Raw genomic sequence first — 6000 nt, 5'->3', positions numbered from 1 at the left:
TTCATTATTTGAGCTTTGCTGATGTGTTTGTTAAGTTTTGGTCTCACAGGTTCGGATGAGAAAATTCTGGGCAAATGAAGAACCTTCTCTCTAAATTGCTTTCTCTAGCCTTATTGCACGTGCTGAATCATCTGGGCCTATCTTAAATTTCAGATTCTAGGTGGTCCATACATGTTTCATTAAAATGAACCACCTCTGGACCCAAATGAGTGTTACATCATACATGTGTTTCATTTTATTTTAATTTGTTCTTTTTAAAAAAAAAAAAGGTTTTCATATTTAAAATTACTCTCTGTTTTAAATTTTTTATATGATTAAATCACTTTTTTTTGTGTTGTCTAGTCTTTTTGGTTGATTTACCGAATCTGAAAAAGAAAAATTTTTCTTTTGTTGAAAATTTGAAATTTCTGGACTGGAATTATTTTTTAACATCAAAAATCAAGTGCACTCACCTTTGGTCAAAGAGTCTTATGCTTACTTGACATATCATGAAGGCACTGTTCACTCATATGTAAAAGGTCGAGACATTGTTTTAAATAATGAAACAATCAGTGACTCATTGAGGTATACTGATGTTGGGCCTTGTGCTTATGCTTCTGTTAAGTGTGATGAAGGAGTTGGTGTTTCTTTCAATGATGTCTTGGCTCATATGTGTGAACATGTTTTCTTGATTGATGACGTTACACCCACTCACAAAGTCCTAGGATATGAACGTGCTCAGTTGCACCGAATGGTCAACCACATCATACTGCCTCAAAGTGGTTCATATCAAAGGGTTTCTTACACTAATACTCTTGTTTTATATGCCCTTCTCACCAAAACTGAAATTTCATTTGCATACTTGATGGTTAGATATATGTTTGACTCTGTTAGGAGTGAAAAAGACAAAACACTTCCTTATGGCATGTTTCTAACTTGCATATTTGAGTATTTTGGTGTTGACTTGACCAATAAGGAATATCAAAATAGACATTCATACCTAAAAGGGGGTGGTTCAGTGAAACAGCAAAAAGGACCAACTAGATCTGAGAGAGTGGTTCTAGATGATGAATCTCCTGCTCCTTCCACCGAGGATACTTCCATCTCTACTGGGAAGAAATCTGCTCTGCTGAATATGGTCAAAGATATTGTTCAAGAACTTGTCCCCCAATCCAATCACTTAATTGCAATGAGCAAGGAGCAAAGGAAGCTAGCAAGCAAGCCTAAAAATTTTCTAAGAAAATCAAGGGATAGAGTGACTGTGTCCATGACTTTCATTGATAATCTTCAAAAGGATGAAGATCCCACCACTGATGTTGAAGAAGAAAATGATTTGGAGGAAAATGGTTCTGATGCCTAGGATTGCTACATGAAGCTGCTACTATCTATTTTTTGCTACATGGTTCTCTTGGATGATTGTAATAACTCTGACTTATGTTGCATTTTTGTTCCTTAGGACTGTGCTCTAACCATTTTCTGCAGAATACAAGACTTTGTTTTTGTTGATCATGCTTATTATCCGCCCTTGATGACAAAAGGGGGAGTAATAGCTGCTGAATTTGACTTTTGAATAGCTGCTGAATTTGAATTTTGATGCTACTGTGTTTTGTGATTTAATTGTGAATTTCTGATTGCTGCTGATGATAGTGTTGAGCATATAAATTTTGGATTGCAACTGTGCTATTGCAGGGAATGAATTGACATGCAAGTTGGAAATTACTTTTATATGATATCAGTCTGCCCTTGATTAACCTTGATACTTTGTTTTTGCTGTTGACATGATATGTTGGGCTGATTATGTGGTATTCCTTAGATAAAATAAATGTGTATAGCTCTCTATTGTGTTCTCTTTAAGTACAATGTAAAACAGGAACAAAGAGGAAAGCATAAATCCAGGGGGAGCTACTCTTGAAAAGAAAAGGGGGAGCAACATAAAAGTAAATGACAAAAATCAAAGGGAGTTTCTAAACCTTACTCAAATTCATTTCCTTTTGATTATTGCTTAAACCATGTTTGTCATCAAGGGGGAGATTGTTGAGTTAAGAAATTAACTAAATTAATTAGTGATGACAAACATTATTTTTGGGCAAATAAATAATTAGTGTTGATTAATTATAATTGCATATTACTAATTATTTATAAAACTACTGCAGGCCAAAATCTGATTCACAGCCCAAATGGAATGGAAAATAAAACAACGCTAATGGGTTAAATAAATAAATGAAGCCCATGAGGAAACAAGGCTGAAAAATCAGAATGGGCAAAAAAAAAGATTGGATACCCGATCCAAGCCCGAATTGATTTCAATTCTCTCCATCTTGCTCCAACCAAAGCAACGTTCCTCTCCTCTCTAATCAAGTCACATCAAGATTTCAGAAAAGTAAGAAAGAGAAAGAGAGAAAAAGCTTCCTCCATAAGCTAGAAACCAAAGAAGCAAGAGAGAGAAAGTTCAAGCTTGGAGTACAAAAGCTATAGCAGAAAATATAATCCAAATCAAGCTTAGGTTAAAGGTAATCCATCTCATCTTGCTTACATCAAATCCTCTTCCCTTCTTCCCAACTCTCTGCTCTATCCGAAAATGGCATTCAAGGGAAAGTTGATCTCTGTTCTTCACTGCTACAAATCCATGGTCACAAGAGATTCTTGGGGACCAAGTTGCATTTCTATGGTTCAGATTTGGTTGACCATTGGAAGAAAATTTCGGTTACTCCTACATGGCTTTCGATCAAGTTGGAGAAGTCAGAAGCAAAGGTTCTACTTTGATGCTTGAGAAGAAAAAGTGAGCTGGTGGGTTGGTGAAGCTCAAGGCTCAAGGTGTTGACCTTGGAAGAAGAACCAAGCAACATGTAAGGAGATAAAAAGAGTTTTGTTGTTCATTCAGAAACTAAGGAGAGAAAACCAGAGTGTGAGAATAGTGTTCTGTAAAGAAGTTTCTCTACTTGGATAATGCTTTCTTTCAAAGAAGCATTCGGCCAATACTGAAGAACTGTATCTGAGGTTTGCGAATCTGGTTTTGCACATAGCAAAGAGGCTGCTGATGAAGTCAATCTCCTTCATGTTTTACTGATTGTAATGTACTTTTCTAAGTTTATCTTTCTGTAATTTCTTGTGAGAAAAGGCATTGTGAGAAAGATTATGAAAAAGCCATGAGTGGAAAAAGGCTGAGTGAAACACTTGAGAGAAAAGCCTAGAGTTATTTTCAGATTTCTTTAGGTATGTTTATGTCTTGTATCTTGTACCTGTGAGGTATCCCTTTCTTAGTTGGGTTAGCACTAAGAGGAATAGTTAGGTATTAGCATAGCCAATGTCAAGTTAGGTTAGAACTTGAGTGTGAAAGGATTGGGTCAATCCTGTGGAATTGGTGTATGTAATACTGTTAACTATAGTGAAATTCTTCCATTATTGTGGAGGAGACTGGACGTAGGTTGCATAGCACAAGGCAACCGAACCAGGATACATGCTGGTGTTAGCTTTTCTCTTCTTTGCTGTGTTCTGTTTTCTGATATTCATGAGACAAAAATAAATTGTCTCATAAATTTCCGCTGCTGAGTACAAACAGAATCAGAATTGAAAGATTTTTTTAAAAAGGGTCATAACAGTAACTTAAAAGGAAGGCATAGATTCAACCCCCCTTCTCTAAGTCTACTACAACCTTCAATTGGTATCAAGAGCTAAGGTCTCAAGAATCAAGCTTAACCGCTTGGAGCAAAGATCCAATGGCGAATAACTTGGGCACAACCACAGTTGCCTACACCCTTACTGAAGGCCAATTAAACAACCGGCCACCTTTCTTCAACGGGAAGAACTACTCCTACTGGAAAGAAAGGATAAGGATCTTCATCCAATCCAAGGACTACAACTTATGGAAGATTGTTGTGAGCGGTCCCAAGATCCCAACAAAAATAAGTGCTGATGGAGTGGTGACTCTAAAAGAAGAAGCTGAATGGAATGAAGATGATAAGAAGAAGATAGAGCTGAATTCTAAAGCAATCAATCTTCTTCACTGTGCTATCAGCTTTGAAGAGTACCGGAAGGTGTCTAGATGCAAGACAGCCAAAGAAATCTGGGAAAAACTTCAGGTTACACACGAAGGCACTAAACAAGTCAAAGAAATGAGGATTGATATGCTGCGAAAAGAGTACGAGATGTTTAGCATGAAGGATTGCGAAAGCATTGATGAAGCGTTTGAGAGATTCTCAATCATAATCAACAACCTTGATGCTATGGGTACAAACTATGCAGAACAAACCTTGGTGAGAAAACTCCTTAGAAGCCTCACAAAAGAATGGAAAAACACTGCCACTGTCCTAATCGAGAGCAACAACATAAGTCCCGTAACCTATGATGAGCTGAGAGGAAAACTCCTTGCCTATGAAGCCACACACACAAACACAGACTCAAAGAAAAAGGGCATAGCCCTCAAGTCACAAATAGAACCAAAAGAGAGTGAGTCTAGTGATGGTATTTCAGATGACGAGCTTTTGTTTTTTGCTAGGAAATTTAAAAGGATGATGAAGAACAAGGGCAAATACAAGGGTTCAAGCTCAAAGGAGTACAAGATCGACTTGAGCAAGGTGACGTGCCATCATTGTAAGGAGGTTGGACACTTCAAGCTAAACTGTCCAAAGCTCAAAAAGGAGGACAAAGGAAAGAAGGAAAGGAAGAGAATGCTTATGACAGCTTGGGAGGATCTCGAGAACGACTCCAATGAAGAAGAAGAGTCTGAAGGTGAAGACAAAGACTGTTTCATGGCTGGAAACAAAAACTTTGATGAGGTAAATTACTTTGATTTGTCTATGGATGATCTACATGCTATTATTGATGATCTCACCTTAAACACCTCAAAACTGCTTGACAAGTACAATGAGTGCAGATCTGAAAGAGATGTGTTAAGAGCTGAAAATAATTTTTTAAAAGAAAAAGTGAAGGAAACTGAATGTGCTTTAGACATCATTGAAGAAAACAGATTTCTAAAATCTGAACTTGAAAAATTAAAAGGAAAGCACATTGTGGATCCTTCTCATGAGTTAATTGCTGAAAATGAAAGATTAAATGATATGATTAAAAGGCTGAATGGTGACTTAGCAAAATTTGCTCAAGGTTCTTGTAACTTGGACAAATTACTTGCAAGTCAAAGACCATTATTTGAAAAATCTGGTTTAGGCTACATAGCCAAGGAAGATGCAGTTTCCAACACTTCTTCTATAAAATTTGTGACTTCTTCATCAAATACCAAATCCATACCAAACAAATCGGGTATTGGACATGTTTCAACTTTTGAAGAAAAATTTGATGAAATATACACAAGTGAAACTGAGCCTTCACCAAGAACTGATCCGAGTTCAAACCGGCCAGGTTTGGGTTACATTTCGAAAAATGAGGCTGTTTTCAAGAAACCACCATTTTACAACAAAACCTCATATTCGAAAAGAAAAAATGTTCAAAGAAATTCTGGTGAAAATGCTTTTGCAAAGAGGAACAACTTTAATAAAAATCAGTTTGTCAAAAGAAATGCATCTCCTCCAAAAACCAAAAAATTTCAACACTTTAATCATTTCAAGCAATATAACTCACCTCAATTTCAGCGACACACATCTGAAAATCATTGTGTCAACTGCAAGAAATTTGGTCACTCATATGAACAATGTTTCATTGAAAAAAGAGTTGTTGGAAACAAAGTTTATAATGTTGTTTGTGATTTCAATGCACTTGGGCAACCAAGATGGATTAACTTCAAAGGATCCAAATTAATTTGGATACCTAAGGCTACTTAAAACCCATCATGCAGATTTGCCTAGCATCCAAGAACAAAAAGGACATGTGGTACATGGATAGTGGATGTTCAAGGCACATGACTGGAAGGTCAATCTACTTCATCAAACTAAATAAGTATGATGGAGGTTTTGTGACCTTTGGAGATGATGGTAAAGGTAAAATCATTGCTGTTGGAAAAGTAGGTAATGAGAAATCTACTTTCATTGATGATGTACTTTTGGTATGTGGTTTAAAGCACAATCTTTT

This window comes from Arachis ipaensis, chromosome B07 (assembly GCF_000816755.2).
Source record: "Arachis ipaensis cultivar K30076 chromosome B07, Araip1.1, whole genome shotgun sequence".
In the NCBI taxonomy this organism is placed as follows: domain Eukaryota; kingdom Viridiplantae; phylum Streptophyta; class Magnoliopsida; order Fabales; family Fabaceae; genus Arachis; species Arachis ipaensis.
The sequence above is the reverse complement of the archived record's forward strand: the minus strand, read 5'-3'. Positions refer to the sequence as shown.